The 13,398-nt window shown below is 37.3% G+C and overlaps 1 protein-coding gene across 3 annotated transcripts in view; it reads left to right on the top strand.

The window, feature by feature from the left end:
* Nucleotides 1–204: 204 nt before the first annotated feature.
* The window catches only part of TFEC (transcription factor EC), a 96,146-nt gene continuing 82,952 nt past the window's right edge, over nt 205–13,398 (top strand). Inside the window, exon 1 of one of the 3 annotated variants that reach the window (XM_010831201.1) lies at nt 205–320. The gene's annotated coding sequence lies outside the window, so the exon portion shown is untranslated. Of the gene's footprint in view, nt 353–13,398 lie in introns of all 3 variants that reach the window. The other 2 variants (XM_010831199.1, XM_010831202.1) reach the window with 2 other exon arrangements.

Below are 13,398 nucleotides of genomic sequence, written 5' to 3'. Positions count from 1 at the left end.
GAGCTTTTATTCTGACCACATTACTGGGGAGTACTTTTGTTGGAGTGCTGTTTCTCAAGTTGGTAGCATATTTCAGATAAAGAAAGGAAGTCCCCAGTGTGAAACTGCTGTGTCATTTCTTCTTCCTTAACTGAAATTCCAACCAAGGTTCAGGAAATGCCCTAATGAGCCACTTCTCTTTTCTCTTTCCTCAACTAAGTGGATTCCAACCAGCCCAAACTATTCATTATTCATGATTGTGTCGTTTACTTTGGTTGTCTCTTTTAGCATGGTGCTTATATTATGGGAAGAGTGATTATAATTTGTTGCTGTTTGTAAAGGTAATAACACTGATAGAATCCAATCATTGCTGGTAGGTAACCAAACTGACAAGTTAATTTTCTGTACTTTAAACTGTGAAAGCGGAGTCTAATCAATATCTGCTTTACTTTGATATTTGTGGCTTACTGATAATTATAGTTTTATCTTGCATGATCACTGGGTATCAGGATGTTATAGTAGTTGAGCTGTGATTTTCTGTAATTTGGGTAAAATATATCTAAAACTCTATTAATGCCTTATTTTAGTCAAGATGTAGAAATTACTGTTTTATTTCATAACCAAAGCAATTTCTTCTTTCAGTTTAATATTCTAGAGTATTTACTAAATTGGAACATGATTTGACATTTTATTGCATCTTATATGTTATTTTATGAGTAAATGTTAATTTCTGTTTACATTTTAGCAATATATATTTTATTGGCTTTTAAATGTAAGAAAATATGAGTACTCTTCAGAGCAGAAATAATATCAGATAGTACTTTAGCATATGCTATTTTTCAAGCATCAAAGTTATTCTGTTTTTTATGAAAATTTGAATCTGAAAAATTTGTATAGGGGATGTCAAATATCCCAAAGCAATAACTTTTTATTATAATAGTTTTCAATTACTTTATTAGTCATAGTTTTTAATTGTAATAATTAGCAGAGTTGTAGTAGGGACTGGAAGATTATATATATATTTGTATATATATGCACACAAATACACATATATTTTGTATATATTTGTTTATATGAATTATAACCCATGCTTTTAGTAACATCTTAAAATGTTTAATTGGGAATAGACATTTTGAGAAGAAAATAAACCTGAGATAATCTTTAATTCATTTTCGATAACTTTTTAGTAACTTATTTACTAGAAATTCATTTAAAGTTAAGAGACTTTAAAATAACCTTCACAGTTCTTCCCTATTCAGGCTGTGTCAACAAAACAAAGTGAAGCAGAATATGGAGTTCATTATCAAGATTATTTAGACAATTCCGCTTCACTTCTATTTTAGGTGAATCTGAGTCTAGCTTTACACTTTGAAGTAAATTTTGAATTAATACTAAATCTTTTACTTTTTTGGTAGAAGCTACCTTAAATAGGCCAAACTTTGTAATCTCCAGCTTGAGAATAAAAACTTTTTTTTAGCTATAAACCAGATGGAATAGAGATAATTTTCATGTTGTATATGTCTTTGGTTTGATTACCATTACTTTTCTTAAAAGATTTCTGTTTCATTACAAAGGAGTAGAGTATTTCAATGTATGTGTAATTTTGTTGAACTGGAAGTTGCAGCTGATGTCAAAAATGAGACAAACTGAAAAAAGTTCATTCAAAATCAGCTTAATTTTAAAGACTGTGACACAAGGATTTATTATGTTTTAGACAACCAAAATAATATGAGATATTTAAATCTGATGGAAATTTCTCTTCAGTCCATGGAATATTCCAGACAAGAATATCCTAGCATTAGTGACATTTTCAGAAATTGTAGTAATTTTGAAAGTGGAAATAATTTTTAAAACAATGGTTTGAATAGTTAGAAAGGAGAAATAAGAAAAGGAGAAACTGAAAGAAATAAAATATTCTTATACAATAGTTTCAAATAAACTAATGAAATATGATTCTAAAGAATAACTATGGATACTAATAAAGTAGTAAACATACATGTGGAAATATAATGGATTCTTTATTAATCAATGTATAAATAAAATTCAATTTTATTTTTCTAAAAATAAGTGTACAAAATGAAATTCATTCTACATGCCAGATTCTTCACAGAGGCAAATCTGATTAATTCTTTATAGTAAAAAATGTTAGATTAAGCAATGGAGTGATAGCAGATCCACAGAAGTCATGTCTACAAATAGCAGATTGCAAAATTTACACTGTTGGCTAAAACAAAACAAGTGAATAGTGAAATGAATAATGCAAAATAGTTGCTCAGGTTTTATTGATTATATTTACCAAGATCAGGAAGAAGAGTCAGTGAAGCATAGATAGCCGAAGATGTATGAGGAAGTGTAAGAATCACAAGTGTTTTTGAAAACATAACTTGTGAAGGGAGACTTTAACAATAGTTTTGTAGAAAAATGAATATTAATAATGTACAAAAATATTCTTAATTTTGGTTAGATATGAATTTCCAGCCTGTTAAGGAATCTGTAAATCAGTGTGTAGGTGTCTGGCGATATACCAAAACTGGCAGACATTTTGCTTGTGAGAACTTAGCTGATGATAGATAATTTAAACCTTGTCCCATTGCTTATCAGCAAATAAGAACGGTATGCGCATGTATTGTAGGTGGAGCTAGAACATTCCAGCCAATGCAGGAGACATGAGAGACGTGGGTTCGATCCCTGGGCCGGGAAGATCCCCTGAAGGAGGATATGACAATATGCTCCCGTATTCTTGCCTGGAAAATCCCATGGACAGAGGAGCCTGGCAGGCTACAGTCCATAGGGTCACAAAGAGTCATACAAGACTGAAGCAACTTAGTACATCTGCTAAACATTAGGAAAATTGAGGGATCTGTGTTACTGAAAGTGAGATAGTACGATAGATTGTAGAATTTCTTTAGATGACCAGTTTTAAGAACAGATTGGTTAAAAAAAGTAAGTCCTAGGTTCTAATTTTGTTATTGTTCTTAGGATACAGCTAGAGGTTGAGCTTAATGACCTTAAAGCCTATTAGGATGCTGTTTTTCTTTTTATCACTTTAAGTTTGAAAGAACATGTGGGTTTCAAAAATAGAACTAAAAAAGACAGTTGAAGGGAATGAATCTGGGAAAGAGATTGAGTTTTAATTCGAATTCCCATGTCTCCTTACTTCATTCCCAAGAGTTACCATGGAAGACTATTTCCAAATCATTTCTTGTCGTTCCTGAAACACTCCTCCTTAGCCAATGTACTGGAACAGATTGTAATTCACTTTCTAGCTTCTTCCACTGAGCCACGAATCCTTCTGTTCCTCCCTTTCTTTATTCTTTCTTTTGCAAACATGTTTCTAATACAGAAGTTTGTACATTCATGAACAACTAATTTCTGAAAGATATTTAGCTTCCTTAGATGTATTTCCAAGTAAGAATTTGAGCTAGGGTTATCTGTTCAATCAGGCATTTGACTGTATCTCTTTTTACCTCCACTGGTGAAAACTGGTTCTATCAAACATCTTTCCATACGCTTAAAAAATCTACAGCACTACCTATTTGTCTTGAAAATCTGTCTGTAGGCAGATAATGCTCTCAGCTAGTGCTTGCAGGGAATTCCTCAACAGTTAGGATTTTGACATTCTCTGCTACCTTTGATCTTGTGTAAATTCAAATAGATTTGAACTGAACTACTGAGGTCTGCAACAGAAGTTTTGTTAGTAGAATTTTTACCATTAGATTTTAAGGTCTGATAAACTTTTAGCCTTCTCCTTAGTTAGTCTTAGGCTAAGAAACATCTGATCCTCTAGTCATTCTCTCAAATGTTTTGCTCCATTTTGTCAATCACTTGTCCTCTTCTAAAGCTTCTGATTGTCCTGCACGTATGTAAGGTACTTTTCACATGATGGATGATTTGCTCTTTCCATCAGAACAGACATGTGAAAAGCATGGCATATTCAGGGGTCTTTGATTAGAGCTTGGAATCATTGTGGGGAATAACATAAAGAAGAGCTGGAGAATTAAGGTAGAGGCAGATCATAAGAGCTATGCTTTTAAGGGTTATATGATTTTAACAAGAGTAACTTGATCTGATTGTGTTTTAATCAAGGTTATCCCTGGCCATTTGGAACATGGATTGGTGAGACGAAAGACCAAAGTCATGTTTTAGATTTTGTTTATAGAGTCCTCCTGTATTTTAAGCCAGCAAGGACAAGTATGTAGGTAATACTTTGTAAAGTGATTGTTTGTACCTCTGGCAAGAACAGAAGACAAGATCTTTGCTAAAAATATGATAGAACATCATAAGAAAATCAAAGGTGATGAACTGTCCTTTTTCACTGTAGAAGTAACCACTTAAACTGAACACAAATTAGCTCCCAAACAGTGGGCCAAGCAAATATTTGCAAATGATTCAGTGATTTCTTTGTGGTTGCTTGGTTTAGAGCTGATAGAACACACTGTAAAATAGGAAGTCAGAAGTTCAGCATTTTTAGCTTGCTACTAACTTGCCATGTGACTTTGAATAAGTCTGTGTGTTTGGGAGGGGGGAGTGTTTCCTGAATGTTTTAAATTGAATTAACACATAGCGTGGAGAGTGAATGAAGGGCTGAGGCTGAGCTTGAGTGTGAAGGAAGAGGGATCTGGTGGTGTTAAGGTTTAAATCTCCCATGCTTGAGGGGTAGTTCTAAATTTATTCCAGGGATATCAAACTTAGATTGGTCATGAGAGCTCTAAGATTGGAAATCTAGGTCACAACCCAAAGGGAGGACTTGTCTGCTTCTCCCTATGTGATCCGTAATCTCACATTTATGACAGATTTATAGAGCACAAAACATAATCAGGGGTTACTATCTCATATATCCTCTCCTATGAAAATAGCCTTGGAGGACTCTGCTTTAGGACAGAGCTCTCAGAGCAAAACAAAGTAGAGAAAAAAGCAACTCTGCATAACTTGGCTTTTCGTCATAGGTCATATCTACTTTTCCGTATTTTCCAAAAATATATTGTCAGTTCATTCTCATTTCTATTTGTTTCAGAAGGAGACCTTTCACTAGGTAGTATCTGAATTCATTTAGATTCAGCCCCACTGAACATACCCAGTGAAATATATAACACAACCTTTAACCAATTACTTAAGATATATTTGTCCAAAGACAAAACAAACAGTAAGGACAAAATAACAAGTAAAATATCCCATAATATGCTAGAAGAAGGAAAGAATTTATAAAGTAAATGCATAAGCTCAAACATTAAGACCTCTTCTGAGGGATAAAAGAAAGACAGTAGAATATTAACTATAATACTTCTGCTTGAGTTCAGTCATTGTAGGAGTTTTAGTGAGTATCAAAATCAGATATTGTACATGAAATCATCTCTTCTCTTCCCTAGAGTTATCATCCACTGAGCTTTCATCATATACTAAAGACTTTATCACCTTATTTGAGCCTGACATGGTCTTAAGGCAAGTCCCACTCTTTACATTGCTGAGAAAAGTGAGGCTTCTGAAGGATAGGTGACTTTCCCAAGGTGACCAGTGGGTAAGTGATGGGGCAGCGACCTGAATCTAATTCTATATAGGCTTTGTGTGTGTTAGTTGCTCAGTGATGTCTGACTCTTTGCAACCCCAGGGACTGTAGTCCACCAGGCTCCTTTGTCCATGGGATTCTCCAGGCAAGACTACTGGAGTGGGTAGCCATTCTCTTCTCCAGGGGATCTTCCCTAAGTAAATTCTATAGTGTTTTCTGGGGAACTTTTAAATTTAAACTTTATATTTGTTGTTCTACTTTACTCATTTTGAACAAGATCCGATCTTTAAAGCAGAGAAGGGGAAACAGTTCAAAGGACAAGGATTGGGGGAAATCAGAAATCACAGCTATTTAAGAAGTGGTTTCTAGGCTTAAACATGGATAATGAGGTCTTGGACTGCATTAAATTTGCAAAAATACCAGTTGTAGAGGTAACAAGGGACCAGAATAGATGGCTCTATTTCATAAAAGAAAGGGGCAAAGTGAAGAGACTCATTAATGTTGAAGCAGTAGATGGATAACCAGTGACAAATATCACATAGATATGCTTCAGTTTGGTCAGAGAAAGGTCATTGATTATTTTTGGTTAAACTGGTTCACAGAGGCCAGGTTTCCACTAAAAAAGGGAATTAATTGCTTCCATTTCCCACTAATTGCCTCAACATTTCCCTTTGCTTTGTCATTGGAGATTTGGTCAGAGAGGCAAAAAGTCAAAAGTCAGAGTTTGATGGAATCTACATAAAAAGGGAATCTGAGGAGACCAAATTATGGCATTTGGTGTAATAACTATAATGATATTTAGCATTTTTCCCTGGGAGTGCTGTGGATTTTTAGAGACCTTTTCAATCTTTAATCAGACCATAGGGCACATTTAAGAGAGTTCACTGTTTTTATTTCCATCTAGAGAATAAGGCATCACAGAGAGTTGAAATGACCCAGGGCAAGTCTCCTGAGATGTTAATCCTGTATGTTGGATTACAATCTGTATGTTGAGTTTTAGCTGAAAGGCTGAGCTTTCCCCAGACATATCATTCATTCATGCTCCTTCAGAGTTTAGATTTTTTGTACATTATTCTCTGAGGTTACTACTTCTATCAATGACAGAAAAATTACCCAAGAATATGCCATGAAATAGTTTTGATTGCATAGACTTGCTTAGTTTTCAGGCAATTAATTGATTCTTGAGCCATCTTCAATTAATGAGATCTTCTACCTCTTATTTTCTTACTTAATCTTTAAAATCCTTTCTAGCTCTAACTCTTTTGGAATCTGGGTTTTGTCTTCCAGACAGCTTTAAATTTTTTTTTTTTTTTTAATTTTTGGAACTCAAAGTAACAGTGTAAAAAGTTGGAGGAACATGGGATCTGGACATGCCAGGTCAGTGTTCAATCATCCTGATTCCTCTATTGTTGTTCAGCGCTAAGTTGTGTCCAACTCTTCGCAACCTCATGGACTGTAGCATACCAGGCTTCCCTGTCCTCCACCATTTCCCAGAGTTTACTCAAATTCATGTCCACTTAGTCAGTGATGCTGTCTAACCATCTCATCTTCTGCTGCCCTCTTCTCCTTTTGCCTTCAATCTTACCCAAGATCAGTGTCTTTTCCAATGAGTCAGCTCTTCACATCAGGTGGCCAAAGTACTGGAGCTTTGGCTTCAGTATCAGTACTTCCAATGAACATTCAGGGTTGACTTCATTCAGGATTGACTGGTTTGATTTCTGGTTTACTTCAGAGGTTCAAGAGACAAATGTTTCTCTCTAGGAAGTCCCAATCCCACAGTATCAGCTACTCTTCTTTTCTGGAAGAACCAGAAATATATAATTACTAATGAGATATTTATTATACTGTAGGTTCTTAGAAACATGGTCTATTAGAATGAGCATAGGTTTTAAAGCAAAATGACTAGGTTTGAAAGCCAGCTTTGTCATAACTAGCTGTGTAATCTCAGAGAGGTCATGTAATTTGACTGAAATTCAATTTCTTCATGTGTAAACCTGATACACCACATTGTGTTTCAGGATTATTAAGTGAGAAAGTAAAGGTAAATCACCCAGCTCAATGCCCACATAGAATGCGGACCTAGAGACTTTAGCCATATACTTATTAACATTGTTATTAGAAATTATAATTATTTTAAATGATAAAACTATTAATTGGGAAATGACTTTTAAAAAAGTAAAGCCCTAGAATAGAAGAAGTCTGCTGTGTACTTAGTCACTCAGTCATGTCTGACTCTTTACGACCCCATGGACTATAGGTCTCCAGGCTCTTCTATCCATGGGGATTCTCTAGATAAGAATACTGGAGTAGGTTGCTATGTCCTCCTCCAGGGGATCTTCCCAACCCAGGGATTGAACCCAGGTCTCTCACATTGCAGACGGATTCTTTGCCAGCTGAGCCACCAGGGAAGCCCAAGAATACTGAAGTGGGTAGCCTATCCCTTCTCCAGGGTATCTTCCTGACCCAGGAATCGAACCAGGGTCTCCTGAACTGCAGATAGATTCTTTACCAGCTGAACTAACTGGGAAGCCCATTAAAGTACTAAAAGAAGTCTAGACTTTATAAAAATCTTTTATTTGAATAAGATGCTTTCACAGTTATGGTGAACTTGAGCTGGACCATCTTCTGATCAGATGCTTCTCTACAACAAATTCTCCTTACCTTCCCCCATTGAAAGGGCTTTACTCACATTAAGTCATTTAGTAATCAGAATGATTCTGGAAATTAATTGAACTTCCCTGGTGACTCAGAAGGTAAAGAATCTGCCTGCAATGCAGGAGACCTGGGTTCGATCCCTGGGTTGGGAAGATCCCCCGGAGGAGGACATGGCAACCCACTCCAGTATTCTTGCCTGGAAAATCCCCATGGACAGAGAAGCCTGGTGGGCTACAGTCCATGGGGTTGCAAAGAGTTGGACACAACTGAGTGACTAAGCACAGCACACACACTGTGCCCAGTGTTCAGATAAGAGTAGATCCTCTAAGGCATACAACTTATCAGCACAGTTTTGAAATTAGGTAGGCTGATTCTAAAACTTATAATTCTAACAGCTCCTCTAACACTGCTTTGGAGACATCAGACTGTAGTTCAAGGTTGTCATTTGTGCAAGATGAAAAAGTAAATAACCCTCATTTTTAAATTAAGGAGATTCTTGTGTGTGTATGTTAGTCGCTCAGTCATGTCCGACCCTTTGCAACCCCATGGACTATAGCTCTCTAGGCTCCTCTGCCCATGGAATTCTCCAGGAAAGAATACTGAAGTGGGTTGCCATTCCCTTCTCCAGGAGATCTTCCCAGCCCAGGGAATGAACCCGAGTCTCCTGCATTGTAGGCAGATTCTTTAGGAGATTCTTAAAGCCTATCTTTCATCTGACAGAAATGACTACTTACACCAAGAATCAAAAACTGCTGTCAATAGTGATACCTATGTCACCAAACCCTGCCTTGGATTCTTTCTAAGTGTTTTTATTTAATTTCAAAAGGCACAACCAGCCCATTCCCCTGTCAGAATACATCTCAGTCCTCTAGTCAAGAAATGTCAGGAGCTGGGCGTATGGCTTCTTCCTGCTCCCATGGTGCTTTCCCTTTGTCTGCCCCTGCCCTTGCCGCCCTCTGGAGCCCTCAGCAGGCCCCGTGAGCCTGCTTCCCCAGTGCTGATGTTGGGGTCCAACTCTGAGGAGAGCCCTAATTGTCAAACTGGTTACTCACAACTTTTTTGACTTGTTTCTCTTAAACAATGTAGCTTAATAAAACTCTTCAAATATACACACAGGGCACACCTACTAACACAGGAAGAGCTAAGACCGTGTTCACAGGGGAAAGCTGGTTTGACTGTTTTGATTAACTTGACTGCTCAAGTCAGTCAAAAAGTAATCACCAGTTAAGCAAACCATTTTGACAGATTTTTGGCCCACTATGACTGCTTATTTGACTGGCTTGCCTGTCATTTTGAAGTGGTCAGATTGACTGGAGACAGTCTAACTGGAAAATTTAACTTTGGAGTACGTGGGTGTCTGTATACCAGAATCTACTTTAAATAACTTTATTTGAAATCTGTACATATTTTCCTGGGACCAGTGAGAGAAGTTTGAAAGTGACACATTGCAGCATTTGACTTTCTAGAGTGAGATGTCTTACTGCTTGCACAGCCTGGCAATATATTTATAGGCTACAAAACAATCACATTTCCCCTATGCAATATAGAATTCAATAAGATTGAAACTCTCCCCTAACTTGGCCAAGTCCTAGTAAGGCATCATATTCTCTTACTCCTCTGAAGAGTTGGTGATAGATGTATGACAGCAAAAGACTTCTCAGGTATCAAGTTACCAATTCAGTCATTAGTGACTTGTGGTAAGGCAAAGTTGACCTTGCCACTAATAGTAGCCCTTCTAAGAATTTATGAGAGACAGAAAAAAACAAAACACCAAACAAACCTTTGATGAGAGGCAAGAGAATCTGATTAACATTATCTGAGCTGCTTTTTAAAAGCAAGCCCCCTTTTATCTATCTTATGTTCCTTTAGGAAATTTACTTGGAAATTAGCTCCCAGGTTTGGGCAAGACAAAAACCTGGATGGAAATAATGATTGATTTTCACATTATCATGTGGGATTTTATGGGAGAACATAATGAGGTTATTGTCTACTGTAAGCAAAATTTTTTGAAGTCCGGTTTACATTGGTTGAACACCCTAATACATTTTTTTTTGAGAATTTGAAATATCCTGTTATTGTTTGAAATCCATTCACGTGCTTCTCTTCAGCACTCCTAAAAAAGATCTACTTTTTCTCATGGAAATGTTTTGTGAATGTTCTGGACTTAGGTGCGATCTCACATGCCTTTATTAAATAAGATCAGTGGTAAAATAGCAATGTCTCCTGCTCTTTCTGTTCGCTCATCCCTGTAGCATTTGACTCTGTTAACCACTTATTTTCCTTGAAATTCTATCCTACTTTGGCTTTGTTATATCATTCTACCCTAATTTTCATTATACTTTCTTGAGATTTCTCTAGTCTTCCTTGCCCATTACACGTTCCTCAGGGTCCTTTACCTGGCTTCTGTCTTTTTAACTCTAACTCTTTGTTTGGTGTGATTTTAAGTAAAACCCTGATTCAGCGATTTATTCTGAGATGGCCACCAAGTCTGTTTCTGTAAGCGCACACATCTAGCTATTAACTAGGCCTTCCTCTTGGACACTTTACAGTCACTCTGATTTCATTATGTCTAACACTGAAGTTATCATCTTTCCTTCTAATTGTTTACCTCCATTTTTATTCTTTATTTAGATTAAGTGCCATCTTCTCCACAATTTCTCATTTCAGATGGAAGCATTATAGGTGAATCATCAAGGTGAATCTTCCTTCTCCTTCACCACATGTATAAATCAATAAGAAATCCTGTACATATTTTTCAAAATTTATCCTCTGTATTATGGATAGTATTTGACCTACCTTTAAAATATCAAATTCTATTGCCATAACTTGGGCCCTCTAGTCTCCTCTCCTGGAATATTACTAAAAACTCCCAATTGTTCTCCTGTGTCCTCATCTTTCAATAATCCAGTCTCCGTATTTTTGCCTAAGGGATTTTTATGAAATACTAATTGATCATCTTACTAGCCTGCTAAAAGTCCAGTATGGCACACTGGGGCTGTCAGTACAAAGCTCAGGGTGGTGTTTGTTCATTTTTATGAAGTGACTTCTGCCCAGTTTTCTATTTTCATCTGTTCTCACCTATACTAAAGTGACTTATCATGCACACATACTATATTCAGATCACATTGAGGAATAAAGAAAGGAAGGGAGGAAGAGGGTAGGAAAGCAACATTTTGCTTTTATAACTTCTGCTATTGGAGCATTTTAATGACATTGATAGGTTAATTAAACATATTAGATTTGGGGAGTTCATGATCTGAGCCACAGTCAGCTCCTGGTCTTGTTTATGCTGACTGTATAGAGTTTCTCCATCTTTGGCTACAAAGAATATAATCAATCTGATTTTGGTGTTGTCCATCTGGTGATGTCCATGTGTGGAGTCTTCTCTTGTGTTGTTGGAAGAGGGTGTTTGCTATGACCAGTGCATTTTCTTGGCAAAACTCTATTAGCTTTTGCCCTGCTTCATTCTGTACTCCAAGGCCAAATTTGCCTGTTACTCCAGGTGTTTCTTAACTTCCTACTTTTGCATTCCAGTCCCCTGTAATGAAAATGACATCTTTTTTGGGTGTTAGTCCTAAAAGGTCTTGTAGGTCTTCATAGAATCCTTCAACTTCAGCTTCTTCAGCATTATTGGTTGGGGCATAGACTTGGATTAACTTGATATTGAATGATTTGCCTTGGAAATGAAGAGAGATCATTTTGTCGTTTTTGAGATTGCATCCAAGTACTGCATTTCGAACTCTTTTGTTGACTCTGAGGGCAACTCTATTTCTTCTAAGGGATTCTTGCCTACAGTAGTAGATATAATGGTCATCTGAGTTAAATTTACCCATTCCAGTCCATTTTAGTTCACTGATTCCCAAAATGTCGATGTTCATTCTTGCCATCTCCTGTTTGACCACTTCCAATTTGCCTTGATTCATGGACCTAACATTCCAGGTTCGTTTGCAATATTGCTCTTTACAGCATTGGACCTTGCTTCCATCACCAGTCACATCCATAAGTGGGTGTTGTTTTTGCCTTGGCTCCATCTCTTCATTCTTTCTGGAGTTATTTCTCCACTGATCTCCAGTAGCATATTGGGCACCTACCGACCTGGGAAGTTCATCTTTCAGCGTCCTATCTTTTTGCCTTTTCATACTGTTCATGGGGTTCTCAGGGCAAGAATACTGAAGTGGTTTGCCATTCCCTTCTCCAGTGGGCCATATTTTGTCAGAACTCTCCACCATGACCCGTCCGTCTTGGGTGGCCCTACACAGCATGGCTTATAGTTTCATTGAGTTAGACAAGGTTGTGGTCCATGTGATTAGATTGGTTAGTTTCCTGTGATTGTGGTTTTCAACCTGCTGCCCTCTGATCAGTTTATTTAAGTTCAGTTGCTCAGTCATGTCCCACTCTTTGTGATCCCATGAACCGCAGCAGGCCAGGCCTCGCTGTTCATCACCAACTCCCGGGATTCACTCAAACTCATATCGGTGATGCCATCTAACCGTCTTGTCCTCTGTCGTCCCCTTCTCCTCCTGCCTTCAATCTTTCCCAACATCAGGGTCTTTTCAAATGAGTCAGCTCTTCACATTAGGTGGCCAAAATATTGCAGCTTCAGCTTCAACATCAGTCCTTCCAGTGAACACCCAGGACTAATTTCCTTTAGGATGGATTGGTTGGATCTCCTTGCAGTCCAAGGGACTGTCAAGAGTCTTCTCCAACACCACGTTCAAAAGCATCAGTTCTTCGGTGCTCAGCTTTCTTTATAGTCCAACTCTCACATCCATACATGACTACTGGAAAAACCATAGCCTTGACTAGACAGACCTTTGTTGGCAAAGAAATGTCTCTGCTTTTTAATATTCTGTCTAGGTTGGTCATAACTTTCCTTCCAAGGAGTAAGAGTCTTTTAATTTCATGGCTGCAATCACCATTTTGGAGCTCAAAAAAATAGTCAGCCACTGTTTCCACTGTTTTCCCAACTATTTGCCATGAAGTGATGGGATTGGATGCCGTGATCTTAGTTTTCTGAATGTTGAGGTTTAAGTGAACTTTTTCACTCTCCTATTTCATTTTCATCAAGAGGTTCTTTAGTTCTTCACTTTCTGCCATAAGGGTAAATAGATTTAAGGGACTAGATCTGATAGACAGAGTGCCTGAGGAACTATGGACGGAGGTTCGTGACATTGTACAGGAGACAGGGATCAAGACCATCTGCAAGAAAAAGAAATGCAAAAAGCAAAATGGATGTCTGAGGAGGCCTTACAAATAGCTGT

Source organism: Bison bison, unplaced genomic scaffold (assembly GCF_000754665.1).
Source record: "Bison bison bison isolate TAMUID 2011002044 unplaced genomic scaffold, Bison_UMD1.0 scf7180017864525, whole genome shotgun sequence".
Taxonomy (NCBI): domain Eukaryota; kingdom Metazoa; phylum Chordata; class Mammalia; order Artiodactyla; family Bovidae; genus Bison; species Bison bison.
Note: the sequence above shows the minus strand (reverse complement) of the source record. Positions and strands in the feature narration are given on the sequence as shown.